At 47.3% G+C, this 19,750-nt stretch overlaps 1 protein-coding gene across 1 annotated transcript in view; it reads left to right on the top strand.

Moving 5' to 3' along the window:
• Positions 1-19,750, top strand: part of BRME1 (break repair meiotic recombinase recruitment factor 1) — an 837,863-nt gene that overhangs the window by 403,520 nt on the left and 414,593 nt on the right. The gene's annotated exons all lie outside the window — the stretch shown is intronic.

Genomic DNA, 19,750 nt, shown 5'->3' with positions numbered 1-19,750 from the left:
GCTCTAGCAGCAATTTCTTCGGAGACTCCCCAGTTACCTCCCGAATACCTAGAATTCCAAGATGTTTTCCGGAAGGATCAGGCTAACTCTCTACCTCCTCATAGGTCCTATGACTGCCAGATAGACCTGATACCTGGATCTACTCCTCCGTGTAGCAGAATTTATGCCCTCACCGAGCCTGAGAACCTTCACCTCCGACAATACCTGGATCAATACCTAGCGAATGGGTTTATTCGTCCTTCTAAGTCCCCTGCTTCTTCAGCTTTGTTCTTCGTTCCAAAAAAAGAAGGGGACCTTAGAACTTGTATAGATTACCGCGCCCTGAACCAGGTCACCGTTAAGAATAGATATCCGTTACCTTTAATCCCTGAACTCCTGGACCAAGTCAGAAGAGAATGCATATATACAAAGCTGGATCTTAGAGGAGCCTACTACTTGGTACGAGTAAAAGAGGGCGATGAATGGAAGACGGCCTTCCGCACCAAGTATGGGCTATTTGAATATCAGGTCATGCCCTTCCGGCTTTGCAATGCCCCGGCCGCCTTTCAATATTTTATGAACGATGTCCTCAGAGAACTCATAGATGTATGTGTTGTCGTTTACATTGACGACATCCTCGTTTATTCTTCATCGGAATCTGAACATCAGAAACACGTGAAAATGGTCCTCGAGAGGTTGCGTCAACACAAACTTTTCGCTAAGTTGGAAAAATGTGTTTTCAACGTGACTGAAGTTGAATTCTTGGGATTCATATTATCACCTAGCGGAGTGCGTATGGATTCAAGGAAGGTCGATGCAATTCTCAAATGGCCATCACCGTCCTCCGTAAAAGGGGTTCAAAGCATGTTAGGCTTCGCCAACTTTTACCTCAGGTTTATCCCCGAATTCTCTCGAATAGTCCAGCCCATCACCGCCTTGTTAAAGAAAAACAAACGTTTTGAATGGTCTACCGAGGCGGAACAAGCTTTCCAGAATTTGAAGACAAAATTTATCTCTGCACCAATTCTAAAACATCCTCGCCCCGAACTCCCCTACATCGTTGAAACTGATGCTTCGAGCCTTGCCATGGGGGCAGTTCTATCACAGAAGGACCCAGTAACCAATCAGTTACATCCCGTGGCATTCTGGTCTCGCAAATTCTCGCCTCCTGAGATCAATTACACTATTACTGATAAGGAACTTCTGGCTATCAAGTCTGCCTTTAAGGCTTGGCGGCATTATCTTCTGGGGGCCCGACACACCGTTACTGTGATTACGGATCACCGAAACCTGCAATATTTGAAAACTGCAAAAGCCCAATCCTCTAGACAACTCCGTTGGGCACTATTCTTTGCCGAGTTTGACTTCATAATTACCTATCGACCTGGTACAAAAAACGGTAAAGCTGATGCCCTTTCTCGGATGGGAGTGGAGGAACACTTGACCAACCCTAAACCTGTACCTATCATTCCCGAACAAAGAATTCTGGGTGTAATAACCACACAATCCATAGAGGAAATTAAGGATAAAACCAGGCAACTTATAACTCCAGCAGAAATACAGAATTGGCATCTGCAGGGAAAGGACTTTGCAGTAAAGGACAACTTATTGTATTTCCAAGAACGATTATACCTGCCCAGCACAGATTTACAGAAAAAGGTGATCTCTTGTTATCACGAGTCTCTAATGGAAGGACATCCCGGTATGGCCAAAACCTCAGAAAAGATCAAGCGCTACTTCTGGTGGCCGTCTTGGAAAAAAGATATCAGAGACTTTATAATGTCCTGTGGAGTATGCGCCCAAAACAAGAGTCAAAAGGAAAGGCCAGCCGGCCTCTTACACCCTATTGACATCCCACCGCGCCCTTGGCATACGCTTTCTATGGACTTCATCACCGACCTACCTCCATGCTCCGGATACAATACGATCCTGGTAATCGTGGACTTATTCTCCAAGATGGCGCATTTCATTCCACTCAAAGGCTTGCCAACAGCAACAACTCTGGCCCGAGAATTTCTCGAAAACATTGTCCGATTGCACGGTTTTCCTTCAGTGCTAATTTCGGATCGAGGTAGTCAATTTATTTCTCATTTTTGGCGAAGTTGTTGTCAGTCGGCTCAAATTGATGTGAGATTATCGACCAGTCACCACCCTCAAACCGACGGACAAACCGAGAGGACCAATCAAACTCTGGAACAGTATTTACGCTGCATGCTGCAACAAACTGAAAAAACTTGGAAAGATATCCTTTGGATAGCCGAATATGCCTACAACAACTCTGTCCACTCAGGAACTGGGAAAACCCCGTTTTTTCTTTTATACGGCTGTCACCCTCGAACCTCAGAGTTGGATCCACCCCAAGATCTTGGAACACCAGCAGTAGACTACCTGCACTCTACAATCACCCAAGCTTTTAAGGAAGCCGTTTCTCACCTTAAAAGGGCTAAGGAACAATACAAGAAAGGAGCAGATCAACATCGGAAGGAAGCCCCCCAATATCAAGTAAGAGATCAAGTCTGGTTATCCACCAAATATCTACCTCTAAAAGGACCACGCACATTCAACCCAAGATACCTTGGTCCCTATTCCATCACTACCATAGTAAACCCAGTAGCGGTCAAGTTGGACTTGCCCCCTCACATGAAGATACATCCGGTCTTCCACGTCTCTCTTTTAAAACCCGTGCAACCTCAAACCCGACTAACTAAATCCCCAAAACCTATCCTAGTTGATGGAGAACTCGAGTTTGAAGTCAAAAGCATCCTGGACTCCAAGATCTCCAAATCTAAGCTATTTTACCTAATTGACTGGAAAGGCTACGGCCCTCAAGAAAGATCCTGGGAACCTGCAGAATATGTCCACGCTCCTCGTCTAATCAAAAGATTTCATCAAACATTTCCTGACAAGCCAAAACCCCCGGGGAAGCCCGGTTTGGGAGGGGCCTTGAGGGGGGGTACTGTCATGATCTCTGCTTCCAAAAGGCCAGGACTTACCCAACTCCCTTGGAAGCAGACCCATAACCCAGGTTCCGAGTGCCAGCCAGTCCCAATTGGGACCTTTTGGACCCTGTCCTGGCGCCAGTGGCGCCAGGCTCATAAATATGCCCAGTCCCAGCGCTGCAAGCGCCGGGCTCATAATGCTTGGGTGGACTTACCTGCAGCAGACCATGCTGCTTACTTACCTGCCAGTTGAACCCCTGATCCTCTTCTGTTTGGGACTACTTTTCCTGTTGGGTGGGGCAGGAGCCACTCCCTAGGTTCAGAACACTGGAACTCTTCTGGAAAGCAGGAACTCTTTTCTTACCTAGGCGTGGCTGTGGAAGGAGACACCTAAGCACTACAGGAGGCTATTTAAACCACACCCGATGGATGAATCTTGCTTTGCGTTATTCTGCATCCTCTGCAGCAGAACGCTCATCGTGTCTTCTGCATATGATCCTGGGCCTAAAGGGAAAAGGCTTACCATCCTGAATCCAGTCTTCAGCAACATCTATAAAGACAAGAAAGAACAGGTTAGCACTACGGTCTTCAGTGACAGCGCATCTCTTACCTGGTCCATCGGCTGTCATCAACGCCTCGCGCAGCATTCCTGCATCTGAAAGACAAAGGCTTACCTACTCTTCACGCGCTCCGGAGGTCATCGCACTGCATTCCGGCATCTGAAAGACAAAAGAAGGTGCGTTTAAAGACATTGGGTAACGTTAAATACTCACGTGCCATTACTCCATCCACGCCGAACTCAGTGGGCATTCCGGCATCCTTCAGCAGCTCCGAACTGGTACCTGCAAAATAAAAGGACAGTTAGTGCGCATCGTGAAGCAAGCAACAAGCGCTTACCTACGCTCTTCCAGGCGCTTCTATTCCGCATACGGGTCCATCCTCAACTCACTTCAGCCAGTCAACCGCCATCGCCGGAACCCTGCAAAATAAGAGACAGCATTACAAAAGACTTTTAAAGAAATTTGAAATATTCGGAACTCACCGTTCGTGAAGTAAACGACGGACAGCAGTCCTCTGAAGTCAAGAGGCCTGCGCTACCTATCCAGTGAACAAACTGGTTACAGCACCCTGCCCCGAGGCAGATGGAGAGCTTGGCGTTCACTTACCTAAGGTGAGAGCGTTAACCTTTGGGGTTCTACAGGAGAGGAGAAAAGGAAAGAGATAGGGACACCCCAATAACCCCAGTTCATTAATCCCATATTTTCTATCTGCAGACATCTTACTCTTCGAGTCAGGCATACAGTGCACAGAGGTCCAGCCCAAAGAGCCAACCGGGTGGTGCACATCACTTTTGAAGATACGGAAGTCGCCCAGTCAAGACCGGCGCCTCTGCGAGAATCAGGTGAGCGTTACATTGTCCCCTGGCTCATAAATTCTGGTCTTTGATTCCCAATGCGCCTGCCGTGCGTTATCAAGCGCCGTGTTATGGAGTGATGCTCTAGCCTTCAGGAGGGAGTGGTGTATTTCCGGGGAATCGTTATATATATATCTGGATTCCCATTTCTTTACTTCCTCCTCTGCCTCCGTCACCTTCCTGTGATGTTCTCTCTTTTGGTTACAGATCCAGGCTGTCATTTCCCCCCAAGCACTGTCTTATGTGCCTCCCATAATATCACAGGGTCCTCTACCGAGCCCGTATTGATCTCAAAGAATTCATTGGATTTGTCCGTGATGTGCTCCACAATCTCGGGGAGGCCGAGGTAGTAGCCATTTAGCCGCCATGTTTTAGGCGGCAGGGGACGATCCGTACGGCGCGTCACCTCCAGGGGAGAGTGGTCTGATATGCCCCGGGGAAGGAAATCTGCCGATATAACCCTACATGCTTCTGGGGCCGGGAGGAAGAGGTAATCCAACCTGGATAAGGATGCATGGACCGCCGAGTGGAAGGAAAATCCTTGGTCTGTAGGGTGGAGTTCTCTCCACATGTCGCTCAGACCAAGCGCTGATGTGAAGGTCGCCAGCCGCGTGGGACGGTCTGGGTTCCGGCTGCAGATGTGGGTCCGGTCAAGTGTGTTGCACATAACATCGTTAAAATCTCCCCCCACGATCCACACCTCTTCTTACTGTTGTGCCATCAGGGCCATCACCTCCCTCAGGAGACCCTCCCCCAACCCCGGCGGGGAATATATCGCTAGGATGGCCACTGTCTCTCCCCTCTGCGCGCCCCGGATCATCACAAAACGGCCCAAGGGGTCCTGTACCACAGCAGATAGATCAAACGGGAGTTGCTTATGTAAAAGGATCAGGGCGCCCCGGGAGCCCATCGTGTACCCTGCATGGTATGCTAGTCGGTAATTAGTTCTGCGAAAGAACTGGCAGGTTGAACCCGCTAAGTGGGTCTCGGTTAGGAGGGCTGTGTCGGGAGAGCGTCTGTTAAGGAATTGCATGACTAATCAGCGTTTTATACTTGAAGCCATGCCGTTTACGTTCCAAGTAATGATTTTGAGTGACCTGTGGCGTTCGTTGGGTGTCATTGGGGCTAGTGCATTTCCATAAGTGGGGTCATCTTGGTGCTGTGTGGTCATTGCTGTCTAGAGATCTGGAAGGTTGTGCCAGATGGGTGCATGGTGCGTTTGGCCGTGGATATGTGGCGTATGTGTGAGGTGGAGGCGTTGGCATCGGACATGGTGTGTTCGGTGGCATCTTGATCAATGTGGATATAGTGTGATTTCCCGGAAAGTAACTAACATAGAACTGTATCCCTTCCCCGCTCCCCATACTCCTCCCCAACATGAAGTATCTGTCGCCCAAACTCTACTGGCGCTCAAAACTGTGTTGCCAGATTAACTTTATGTGAACTGTGGTCACCTTCCCACCAACTTACTACTCACTTGCGGGTCTGGTAACTCGGGTCAGGGGCGTGGTGTCCGCCGATGGCATGGTGTGTTAGCGATGGCAGCACGTGACTCTCTGATCAATTGTGTGGGAGCGACCGCATCCCATCACTGGTGTCATCCCTGGAGGAGCGTTGCATTGCAAATGGTTGCCAAGAAAGGATCGATCGCTGAGGGTACTGATGTTACCGTGAGCTCCCCTCTCTGGCCAACATGACTGTTCCAGGAACCTTATCAGGGAGTGCAGTCTTCGTCCGGGTCCGCTGGGATCTCCGGTATGGGTCGTTAGGCGGGTCCCTCTCCCCGTGTTCGGGGTCTTGGTCTACCTCTGCGGTTTTGAACGGGTGCTGTCCAGTCCCCTACGATATGGGTCTCGGCCCATTTCCAGGCTTCCTGAGGATCGGTGAAGTGGACGGTTTTACCTTCATGCTGGATTTTTAACTGGGCCGGGAACAGCAGCCCGTATCTCACGTTCATAGAGTGGAGCTTCCTTTTAAGGTGCTCGAAGGAGTGTCTGGCTTTCTGGACCTTGCGGGTATAGTCTGGATAGAAAGCAATTCTGGCTCTGTTATATGTCCTTGTCCCTTTGGTTCGGTCCATTTGTAAGATGGCATCCCTGTCGCGATAATTGAGGAGCCTTGTGATGATTGTCCTTGGGGGTGCGCCCGCGGTCGGGCGGCCTGCGGATATGCGGTGTGCACGTTCCACCGAGAAAAAGTTCGAGAGAGTCTTTGGCGTATACAGGTCTGCCAACCATTCCTCCCGAAAGAGCTCCATGCTGGGTCCCTCTTCGCGTTCCGGCAGTCCCAGGATGCGAATATTGTTGCGACACGATCCATATGGCAGGATTTTGCAGGATGTTTCAGGTGGCCACGGGAGGGCCGAAGATTCACGTCTTCATCTCTCGCTCGCTGGCCACGCCCCCCAACAAATGAGTTTCCTGAATAAGGGCAATATCTATCTTTTCCCTCTTCAGCCTATTCAGTACCTCTTTCCTATTCCTCGGAATGTTAAGGCCTTTAACATTCCAGGAACATGCCCTCAGATCACCCATCGACATGTGTTATACAACCCGAAACCATCCATACTGATCCAGAACATGTTCAATTCAAAGGATGAAAGGGTGAAGGGAATAGACTGAGTTGTGTAGACACTACAGGACAACACACAACAAACACAAACACACCGAACCCATGAACAAACATATAGTAAACTCAACAGCACACCCTGCAAAACTGTAAGGTGATAGTGAGTGCATTTATATACAAAAACTCCAAAGTCTTGAACTGTAATTGCCCCAGAACCCACACCCAATACTTATGCAGTGATAACAATAACAATAACCTTTCCCATATTACCCTTAACAATATCTACAAAGAACTCCAAATCAGTATGAAGACCATGAGCAACCCTCCATTTCCCCATCCGAAGCACAATACCATTTCAAAGTCACCATTAGTGAAGCCAAAAGGTGTGCGACCCAGTATCTACATCCCAAACCCGACAACTTACAATACCATAAACCCAACAGAAGTCTGTCATTGCGATTTAACCAATCCAAATACCCCATTCAATCCCAAAAATATATACAGCCTTTGTGATTACATTAACATATTAGTATAGTTTAGACTTGTTTCTGAACATGAATTAGACTGATCTCGTTCTTCTGGGCACATGTGCCATTTCACTCATTCAGATCGCGCAGGTCATGGGAAGGGAGGAAAGGAAAGTGCAGTATATGGGAATACATAAAAATAATAAATAAAATAGCGGCCAGCATGTGGGAAGTGCATGGGTAAGGGCGGACATCAGGTATCGAGGTCTGGTGGGGGGACTGTAGGGATACAGAACAGTCCCCAAGTGCGGGGGTTGCCAGGTAGACAGTGCAGGTGTGTGACGCTGACGGAAGAAGGACCTGGGCCCGGGATCAGAGGGTGTCCAGGTAGTCAGTGCAGTACCGGTTTCAGCCAGGAGGTCAGCAGAGGAGAGGAGGAGAGAAAGCAGAAGCAAAGAGAAAGGTTTTTTTTGTAAACTTTATTTTCTATTTAAATATAACAACAATGCGTGAAATGTTAACAAGATTACAAAAACTATATACATAATTAGAAAAATAATACAGAAACATACCCCCCAAAGTCACACAGTTCACATCATATAGTATACAAATGTTAGATTCACTATAATGCTAGAAATGTTCCCCAAATTTTAACAAATAACCCATTCTTGCCTTGTTTCCTATATAAATGTTTTTCCACATCTGCCAGGTTATGCATTTCATTCAACCATACCTCCTTCTCTAAAGTAATATCAGATTTCCAATTCCTAAGGACGATTTCTTTTCCCATCATGGCACCTCTAAAGAACCATTTCTTTTGGCACTGAGTGAGCTCCTCCAAGGTTGCATCATTTCCCAAAATCAATGTTTCAAAATCAAAACCAATCGGTTAATTCAAGACCTTCTCCAACATTACACCTATTTATCTCCAAAATCCTCGTTCCTTCCTGCAATCCCACATCATATGTTCCAATGTACCAGTTTCGTGAACACAAGCCCAACATTCCGGATCATCCTTCAAACTTCTCTTCCATAATCTATCCGGGGTCCAATAAACCCGGTTCAGGATCTTAATTCGTCTCGTTCTTTCTGTTAAACCTAAGGAACAAAGTTTGACGTTTGCACACTTCCTTGCCCATGTCTCCACTGAAATGTCAGAGCCAATCCTTCGACTCCATTAATCTCTCAGCAAATAATTGCCCTTATATTCATTTACAATCTGTTTGTAAACCCAGCTAGCTAGGCCACCCTCTCCTACCAATGACTTTCTTCTAAGAAAATCCAGATTTAACCTAGCCTTAAAATCAATCTTACCAATAGCAATCTTTAATTTCCTGTAATCTGAAAATCTGAAGTTTTCAATATTAAATTGTTTTTGTAATTCTCTAGCACTCATCCATTTACCCTCTTTAAGTAGATCATAAATCCAACTGACACCACCCAAAAACCAATCCAGCCAGAATAATGTTTTGTTTTCCAATTTAATAGCGGGATTCATCCATATTGATGCACCAGGATCTTTGTATGCATCCACACCCAACAAACCATTCAAATTCTTCCAAGAGTTTCTCAGACAGACAGTCAGTGGATCTTTCACATATTTTGTTCTTGATTCTCTGGTCAATAAAGCCCTAGGTGACAAAGGACCATTAAAACTTGCCTCTGCCATAACCCACTCATCAGGTGTCGATGCCAAGAATTCAACTATAAAATCACAAATAAAGGCCATATGATAGGCTCTAAAGTTTGGCACTCCAAGTCCACCTTTCTCCGAAGGTAATTGTAGTTTCCACAATCTTAACCTGGGTGGCTTCCTATCTCATAGAAAACCCTGGATAAGTCTGTCCAACTCATTCCAATATTGAGTATCAATATTTAGCGGGACCATACTCAAAATATAATTGATCCTAGGGGTTGATACCATCTTTAAAGCATTAACCTTTCCCCATAGCGAAAGATTCAATAAACCCCATCTCTCCAAATCGTTTTTAAAGGTCATCTTAACCTGGGTCAATCTTAACCTGGGTGGCTTCCTATCTCATAGAAAACCCTGGATAAGTCTGTCCAACTCATTCCAATATTGAGTATCAATATTTAGCGGGACCATACTCAAAATATAATTGATCCTAGGGGTTGATACCATCTTTAAAGCATTAACCTTTCCCCATAGCGAAAGATTCAATAAACCCCATCTCTCCAAATCGTTTTTAAAGGTCAGTCATACAAATCATATTCATGTTTACCTTCACCAAATCACAGACCTTCAGAGTAATCCAGATCCCAAGATACATTTTATCCTGGCACCATCTAAATCCCAGACCAGTTATATATCGTTTACTACAATATGGTACCAGGGGCATCACATCTGACTTTGTCCAGTTTACTTTATAGCCAGAGAAATTGTGAAACAATGTCAAAACTTCCATGAGAGGCGGAAATGACTGCTCAAAGTCCCGGAGAACCAGAAGAATGTCATCAGCAAACAACCATAGTTTTTGTTGTAACCCCCCAACATGACACTCCATGTATATCAGGTTAATTTCTAATGACAGCCGTCAGGGGTTCGATTGCAATAACAAATAATAATGGGGAAAGAGGACACCCTTGCCTTGTCCCTCTTTCCAGTCTGAACGGATCCGAACGTCTACCGTTGGTGTTGACATCATCAGTCGTGTCTGAATATAATAGTTTAATCCATGACCTGTACTTAACTCCAAATCCCATTTTTCCAAGGACTAAAAAGAGGAAGTCCCAATCCACTCGATCGAATGCCTTCTCTGCATCCAAGGAAAAAACAGCAGCATCATCTAATGGATCAGTCGCCTTTGCAATTGTATGGACCAGTCTTCTAATGTTACTTGATGTCTTCCTTCCTTTCACAAAACCCGATTGATTCTCATTGATCAAGTTTGGGAGAAGATTTTCCAGTCTAATAGCCAAGACTTTTGCCAGAATTTTATTGTCCATGTTAATAAGGCTAAATGGCCTATTGCTCGCAGGAAGCGTTTCATCTTTCCCCTTCTTAGGAAAGACAGATATCATTGCGTGTCTAGTAGATGCCAGCAGTAGGCCATTAGTCAAAGAGGTCAAATACATATATCCTTTAGTAATTCAAGGGCCGAATCTGGCAACAGGTTGTAGAATTCCACCGGAAAGCCATTGGGTCCCGGCAAGTTCCCTATATGTAATCTGTTGATAGACCTTTTGATCTCATCCAATGTCAAATCCTCCTCAAGTAACTGTGAATCATAATCCGTTAAGCTTCTCAAGGAAGTCACCACCACCGATGGTCGTACCAGATCCATTCCGGTATAAATTTACATTGTAGTCTCGAAAGATTTTGTTGATCTCTTCTGGATGAAAGGTGACCCGTCTATCTTTAAAAAATGACCACCTAGAATGATATTATCCGTACCCAAATCCTGTAATGATTGTGCCACTTTCCTATAAAATGACCCGTCATCCACAGACAGGACATACATATTACATAATGCCACAATACATCCCTGAATATTAACCAGTAATGCCACTATTCTCCCCTCTCGGTCTGACAGCTCTCTCATTACGTTTATTGGAACATTTCTCCAAATCAAAATTGCTACTCCGCTTGAGCCTGTGGAAAATGAGGAGCCATCTACCCTCCCAACCCAACCCTTCTTCAGGGTCTCAATTTCATCCTGAAGAAGATGAGTTTCTTTTTTTTTTAATCAAAGATTTTATTGATTTTGAACATAAAGACAACATTACAATCATCTCTGCATTACAGGGCGGGGAAAAAAGGGAAGCACATGTGGACTCAACATATCCAGGAAGTAAATAAAGGAAGAGAGAAAGAGAAACAAACAAAAAGCAAAAACACCACAAAAAAGGGACCACAGTCCAACGGACCGTCAAACTTTGGCAAAGAAACTCATGGCACAGTTTGTTCATATCTGGCTCGCACAGCCCAGCGTCTCGGCCCCTCTCAAATTCGGTACCCGCGGCGCCGCGTCTGGCGCCCAGCTGGCCTCCTCCCACCGACTCAATTTTTTGTTTGCTTTTTGCGGGCAGCCCCTCGCCGCGTACACCCGGTGTTCTATTACAGCGCAAATGTCCACATCCGTGACCCACTGGCCGTAGCTAGGTGTGCGCTCCGACCGCCACAATTGCGCAATGTTCCACCTGAGTACCGCCGTTGCGGTTGACCAGAGCAGTTTCTCGTAGCGGGACAGATCACTTTCATTGGAAATCCCTAGAAGAAGGTGTTTTGGGCACCTTTGTATTGTCTTGCCTATGACGCTGGTCAATTTGTCACAGCATTTCCGCCAGAGCTGCTGAATGTTACTGCATTCCCATAAGATATGGAAGAAAGTACCTTCCTTGCGCTTGCAGCGTAGACATCGTGCGTCCGACGTCTTACCCCAGCGGAAGCGAGCTACTCTCGGGTAGTAGGTGCGGTGCAGGATCTTAAGTTGGACCAGTCTGAGTCTTGAGGAGATGGTTACCTCACGAAGGTACATCTGGGCCTCAACCCAGTCCTCTGCTTGAAGCGGTCACACATCACGCTCCCACTTGGCTTTCAGACTGGTTAGGTCTGGTGTTGTGAAGGATGTTATCACATTGTATATGGTGGAGGTGACCTTCCGTTCTACCTGTTCCAGTACTATGTTGTACTCTAGCAGAGAACTTTCTGGCATGTCCCGTGTGATCTGTCGATGGGCGCTCCAAGCGTGTTTCAGTTGGGTGTAGTGGTACCTTTCTGTAGCTGGGAGGGAAAATTCTGAGTGTAGTGTCTCAAACGGTACCAATTTATCTTCTCTTATCACATCTCCAATACTGGTGATTCCTCGTTGGACCCACTCGGGCCATCTAGGCAGTTTTTATATTTCGGGAAGGCAACTGTTGTTCCATAGGGGTTGGGCCATTGTCAGTTTCCCGTCCCACCCTAGGTGGCGGTGTGCGTCTTTCCAGATTCTCGCAATATGCGTTGCCATGTCTGATTTTGGTGTGCGACTCAGGCCGCTGTACAGGTGCTTCAATGGTGTTGCTGTGCTGTTGGTGTTGATCCCTTTGATGTGTGGGAGGCTCCCATCCCCATGGAGCATGTCGTTCACCACCGCCATTTGGCCGGCCCAGTATTATGACTGCAGTCTGGGCAACCCAATCCCACCTTCCCAGATGGACCTCTGGAGAGTGGAGAGAGCAATCCGCGGGTGTCCCCCACCCTATAGCAGCCTCCGGAGGATGCAATCGATTTTGTGGAATTCTTGGCGTGGGATGTATAGTGGGGTATTTTGCAGGATGTACAAGAATTTGGGGAGAGCAATCATTTTGAACAGGGCGGCTCTACCCATCAGCGTCAGTGGAAAAGAGATCCAGTGGCGAGTGTCTTACGCAAACCTTGTTACAAGGGGGGAGAGGTTCAAGGATGTGTAATCAGTGAGGTGCTTCGTGATGCGTATCCCAAGGTATTTGAACTGTTCTGTTTCAATTTGGTAAGGGCCGGCCGCTTGGCTCGTCACTGACACATTGCCTATGTGGAATAGGATGGATTTGGCCCAGTTCACACATAGGCCGCTGAATGCCCCATATCACTCTAGTATGTGCGTGACTCTAGGGCAGGAATTGCCTGGGTCTTTTAGATAGATGAGCAGATCATCGGCGTAGAGCGATACTCTGTCTTCCCAGGTTTCAGACCAGCGGAAGCCCTCCCAGATCGGTATGTTTTGCAGGAGGACTGCCAAGGGTTCAATTGCGATTGCAAAGATCATGGCCGATAGTGGGCAGCCCTGCCCTGTGCCTTTCCCCAGATTAAAGAGGTCCGATTGCCAGCCATTAACCCTGGTCCTGGCCAATGGGCATTTATATAGCAGTCGCACCCAACTCATGAAATGTTTTGCCAATGCGGCACGTTATGTTCCGGACAGCCTCCCATCTCATTGAATCGAAGGCCTTTTCGAAGACAATTGCTAGTAAGGCTAGAGGGCCTTGTATGCTGCCGGATCTTTCCAGGGCTGAGTATAGTCTGCGGAGGTTCATGCGCGTTGATCTCTGTGGCATGAAGCCACACTGGTCCGGATGGATCAGGGAGGGGATAACCTGCTGTAGACGATCTGCTAGTAGTTTTGCCAGTATATTAGTTTCGCTATTTATGAGTGAAATAGGCCTGTATGAACTGCAGTTTTCAGGGGGTTTGTCCGGTTTGGGTATCACTATTATTGTTGCTTCTCGCAGGTCTGGTGGGAGGATGCCCTTTTCTCGTGCATGTTGGTACATCCGCAGTAGGTGTGGGGCAATCACATTGGCTCCTACCTTCCGCCATAGCTCGACTGGGAAGCAATTTGGGCCTGGGGACTTGCCGGTTTGGAGGCGGGCATGGCTTTCAGCACCTCATCCTCCATGATATCCCTCTCCAATAGCTCCTGTTGCACCGCATTTAAGGTGGGGATGTCGATTTCCTCCATGATCGTAGTGTCTGTATGAGTCATGGGTTCCTTATAGAGCTCATCGTAATATTCTGCAAAGCCTTGCGTTATGTCCTGGTCTGTCTCGCGTGGATTTGTCCCCCCTGTTTCTAGCTGCCGGACATGGCTGCATCCTTGCTCCTTCCGTTCCAGCTACGCCAGCATCTTGCCGGCTTTATCGCCTGTTTCATAGATTCTTGCTCGCATCGCGGTGTGTGCATGTCTTGCGTTGTCCATTGCTATATTCTGGAGCCGTTTTTGTGCTAGAAGCAGCATACGTTTGTGTCCAGCGTATCCTCGATTATATGCCTTTCCTCTGCCTGCTTCACTTGCAGTTCCGCTTCGAGTGTTTTACGTAGGTGCTTTTTCTTTTTTGCAGTTGTCCAAGATATAAGTTCACCCCTTAGTACTGTCTTGTAGGCCTCCCACAGTGTTTCGGGGTTTGATGCAGTCACCGTATATAGCTCGAAGTATGTGTTGGTGGCCTCTTGAAGTCTATCCACTAGCTCCGGGTCGCCCAGATTGTAGTTGTTCAGGTGCCAGCTCGGCAGGGGAAGCGGCCTGGATGTTGTGAGTTTTAGCTCCAGCGGGGAGTGATCGGAGATGCCCCTGAGAAGCAGGTTTATTTCTTGTGCCTTATGCAGGTCAGTTGATGGGATGAAAAAATAGTCTAGCCTGGAGAGCGAGGCATGTACCCCCGAGTGGAAAGAATATTCTCTAGTATGAGGGTGAAGTTCTCTCCATACATCGCATAGGCCAAGTGCATTGGTGAATGTGGCGAGTCCAGTAGGTACGTTGGGGTTTCTATTACGCAAATGTGATCGGTCCAGGCTTGCGTTCATGACTTCATTGTAGTCTCCTCCCAGTACCATGAGGTTAGAGGTATTGTTTGTGATCAGAGGGGCAATATCCGTGAGTAGTGGCTTGTAGTAGGGTTGGCAGTGCATATTTGGCTAGTAATGCGGTAGCGTGATCCCATAGCGTGTCCGTTGCATATACGTATCTGCCACCGGTGTCTTGGATCACTGTATTGAGGTGGAAGGGGAGGTTTTTGTGTATCAGGAACATGACGCCCCTTGAACCCATTGTGAAGCCTGCATGGAGTGCCAACTTATAGTTTGTATGTTTCAATAGGGTACATTCTGTGTCGCAAGATGGGTCTCGGACAAAAACACTATGTCTGGTGCTTGTCTTTTTAGAAATTGCCGTACCAAGCGGCGCTTGACTGCGTTGCCGAAGCCGTTGACATTCCATGTCATGAGCCTGAGTGTTCTGGAAGCGTTGGTGGTGGCGCTATGTGATGCCATATTTGCCTGTGGTGGTAGAGACGTGTGCTGCTATCGACGGTGTTATGCGCCGGCCGAGTTTATACCCGTGAGTTATTACCATCTTGCCTGGCCTTGGTTTGCTATGTGTTTGACTGGTCCCGTATTTAACTAAACTTAACAAATCCTCTACCCCCCCACCCTATATTCCTCCCAACTAGAAGCATCGGTCGCCCGAACATGAGAACTTAAGATATCAACTGGACACCTTACATGCAGTGAACTAAATTTAGGTACAGGTGGTACCCCCTAGCGTTATACGATCAGGGGTTGGCACCACTAGTACTGTTCTGTGGTGTGCCTATGGGGGGGCCTTTGACGTGAGGTTGCAGTCTTCCCCGCGACCGCAACTTGAAGAGGTGTGTTACCTTGTGTTAGGTGTTACGGTGTGTGGCATATGGTTGGGTGATTCAGTATGTACTCACTGTTGTGTTATTGGGCGTTATCAGAGATGGAGGCAGGGGTCATCCGTCACTGTCTTCCGGCAGGACTTGTGCCGGTGGCTGTCGGGGTACACGTTGTTGGTCAGGGGGCGGACTGTTGTTTCTTTCCCTGCTACCATGAGCAGTTGACCAGTCTCCCTCTATGCGCTGTTCAGCCCAACGCCATACTTCTTTGGGATCATTAAAGTGGACTGTTGTACCTTTGTGGTAAATCTTAAGCTGTGCTGGGAAAAGCAGCCCATATTTGACCTCCAGTGATTGATTGCAGGTGCTTTTTGAGTTGGTGGAAGAACTGCCTCGCTTTCTGCACCTTTCTTGTGTAATCGGAGAAGAAAGCAATTTTTGAGCCATTAAAGGTGATCGAGCCCTTGGCCCGTGTGTGTTGCAGTAGAGCATCTTGGTCCCTGTAGTTTAGAAATGTTGCAATCACTGTGTGTGGAGGTGCCCCCGGTACCGGTCTACCCGTGGGCATTCAGTGTGCACGCCCTATAGAGAAGAACTTGGAGAAAGAGCTCAAATCAAATATGTCAAGGAGTGTGGCAGGAGTGTGTTGCCTGTGGAGCCGGCTACTAGACACAGTGTGTCTTTCCTCTCTAGTGCTGTGGGAGGAGCATTTTCACCAAAAACCCTGTCCAGACGCGGAGCCTGTGTTCCCTGGGAGCAGTGGCAACAGTGTGAGCAGTGGTCTGGCGATGAAGAGCAGATCCGGAGTCCCGCAGACCCGTGCACAGCTGAGGTTTGCTGAGCGAGACGAAATCATGGCGGAAAGAAAAACGCTTCAATCACAGGAAAATGCGGTAAGCGCTCTTGCGCTTAGCTCATTTAGCCCCCCCCCAACGTAGTTGCTCACCCCAGACCCCGTCTCCTCCTGAGCCGCATGAGCCTGGGGGCGAACATGAGGAGGAGCAGCTGTTGGAGGGAGAGGCGAGTGCGGGGGACTCCTGGGAGACGCTGTGGGCGAGTGACCACTGGCGGTGCAGAGCGCCGAAGAGATAACAGAGGAGTGACAATTGAACAAGTTGCAGAGGACTCAGAGGAGCTGTCGCCTTCCCTCGAGTACCCAACAGATCAGGCCGGCACACGAAACCGGTATGAAACGGTCGACCAAAACATCTAAACACCCCCATAAAAGACGCTCGCGCAGTAAGCACAATAAGCCAAAAAAACAAAAAGTTGTGCGTTGAACTCACCGCGAGCTTGCAGACGATTGAACAGTGGCTGCTTGCGGTGGGGAGCGATGATGAGGGAGGGGAGATGGGCCCTGCGAGGAGGCGGAGTCAGAGGAGGAGTCGGAGCAAGGGCTCAGACCCAAACTCAGACTCAAAGCAGCCACCCGGGGTGGGGACGAAAACCTGAGAGCTCAAACGGTTTGACTTGAGACAGTTGAAGCGTCAGATATATTAATTGTGCAAAGAACGAGTGTAGTGGAAAGAAGCAGCCATAAAGGAAGCATGTCCACAGAAGACACTGAAGCCACAGAAGCCCTCAACCAGCTAGTGTCTCAGCAAAGAATCATCAGCACACTGAAAATACTAGCGTGGAAGAACGTAGAGGAGCTAATTAAAAAAGACATGGAAAAAGTAAAACATATTACAGCGCAAGGCACTATTGCGGGATGCCGCAATATGTTACTGGTCAACCTTGAGAACCCTAATAAAAGGATCGGTCTTACCGACCTCCCTCCTATAAGTGCCCAAAAGAGCATGACAAGAATCGAAGACTGTTTATGAATGATGCCAATACAGTCTAAAGGTGAAATCACCCGAATGCCAGAATGGCCATATGGAGACGAAACAAACGCGTATGGCGACAGGCTCAAGGGCAACAGTCATCTGATGAACTAGAGGGGACAATCTCATTGGAAGAGGGCGACTTTGCATCCCAAAAACAGAGAAGATCAGCTCTCAGACTGGATCAAACAGAAGATGAAATCTGGGACCCAGCATCTGAAGCTTCCTTCAAACCTGATATGGAGATAAACCTTCACCGGCATCCGCGAAGAGATTCTATTGCCATAGCGGATCAGATAATCAGAGATCTTGCCCTCTTGAACGCAAAAATGGCCGTACCAAACCAGGTACCATTGAATAATAGATTGCAAGAGGGGCAGGAAATAGATCAAACGGCCTGTATAGAGAGCCATGCAGCTCCTGCAACCATGGAAGCCGCAAGCTCCCAAAAGATGAAGAGGAACGCGGCAAGGAAGGAAGACCAGTCTGAAAACGCCCATAAAGCAGCCAGCTCAGAGACCGAATTTCATAATTCCCAGAAACGTACAAAAAATCGAAGGCTAGAGAAGAATATGGACACAGCTGATACAATTAACCAACCAAACAGATCTAGTGGGCCGAATCAGGGGACACCTGCGTTGTCATCAAGAACCACGGAGTCTGACACAGAAAATGTAAGTGAAGTCCAGCCAAAAAACAAAAACCCCAAACTGCCCTCCAGAAAAGTACGGGATGGGATACTGACCTCGAAGGCTGCAATTGAAAAAGTTGTGAACGAATTACGACCAATCTTGATGTCGGCCACAACAATAGCTGTAGCCCCACTAACAAAACTTTACCAGCAACTTAACGATACGTGTAAAGATCAAAACACATTGATTGCCCTCCTAAATACAAAAGTGATAAAAATGACATGCTCAAAATGGCCCTGCAAAACAAAATGACATGTCGTGGATACGAACAATCAACCACTTCTCTGAAAGAATCCTTAAAAAGTAATGCTGAGGACAAACGTCTGCTAGCAGAGGTCGCAAAACAAGCTCTAATAACTTTAAATAAAGAGCAAGATAGAAGAGCAGTGTCCAGCAGAACACAAGTACAGCCACAGGAATTGTGCAAAGCGGCCCCAGTCGAGCAGGTGTCCCAAACCCTGCCGGAGCAACCAAAGGATTCAGCGTCACCCAATGCAAGCTTAGACGCTAAGCCCGGCAAAGGAGGGACAGATAAAGGCCTAAACACCGAAAACCCCGAAAATGAGAAGCTAGAGCGCGAAGCAAAAAGGCAGAGCACCCAGCAGTTGACAGACGATAATAGTCACTGTAGAGATGACACAACTGCGCAAGGGACGCTTATGGGTGCCACCAGAGACGAAGAGATGAGAGAGGGCACAAGAAAGGAGTTGAACCCTGCATCAGCAGTTACATCAGCGCCCCTGACAACTAGCCCAGAGAGAGAGGACAACAAGACAAGAGGTTTATCGCCAAAGCAGAGTGTACTCAAGGACAAGAGCTCCGATCAGGAGTGGTTTGAGATATTCGAAAAACCGCACACAACAAACCAAGGGAACAGTGAAAATACAAAAAAAGGTGGTGACATCAAGCAAGGGAAATGTAAAAAGAAAACAAAAAACATGGTGGCTCCGAAGAATAATAATGTCAAGAGCTCAGCAAATTTCTTCAGAAATATCAAGGCTTTAAATCGGACAATAAATAACACTGAGACGCCCAGAGAAGCTCCCAAAAAAATGGGACCCAACGAGTTAACTAAAAGCGGTGTTCAAAAAACGACGAATTTGACTGAAAAGTGTCATCATAAAAACTCGACCGTAATCGGACGGGACCAAGAGAGTGATGAGGACGAACTGATGAATATGTCAGTATACAGTATTCATGACGAAAAAGAAGATGAGATGGCAAGTGTGGTTGAGATGTCCCCAACAAATAGTGCTGAGGGCGAACAAGAACTCACACCGAAAGAAGCAGAGAAGGAGTGTCAGAAGGAGGAACAGGTAATTAAGAGAGTAATCCGCTTGATTAGATCACCGGAAAAAAAGAATGATGACCAAGCAATCATGAGTGAAGAAGACATAGCGCTGAATAAACCCTTCTACACCATCGAAGAAAAATTGAAAATTAGCCAGATGAAAAACAAACTGGAGAAGGACAAGAGCAGGAAAATGACGACCACGGAGGTTAAAACGAGATCAATGCACCTTCGTCAAGAGGAAACAAAAATCTAACAATAATGGATGAAAAAAGTGTAGAGAGCCAGAGTACAGGCAGCAACCTAACAAACACAAACGGGCAAGATCAGAGCAGCTCGAAGGAGCCAACCCTACCTTTCAGACTATTGATTGAAAGGATAGGACCAAAAAAGAGCGATCAGCCGCCCAACCAAAACACTGTTTTACACCTTTTCCAATTCATTCCGGTTCTACAATCA

This window comes from Ambystoma mexicanum, chromosome 3q (genome assembly GCF_040938575.1).
Source record: "Ambystoma mexicanum isolate Mex_15411 chromosome 3q, UKY_AmexF1_1, whole genome shotgun sequence".
Taxonomy (NCBI): domain Eukaryota; kingdom Metazoa; phylum Chordata; class Amphibia; order Caudata; family Ambystomatidae; genus Ambystoma; species Ambystoma mexicanum.
This window is presented reverse-complemented; position numbering and strand designations above follow the sequence as displayed.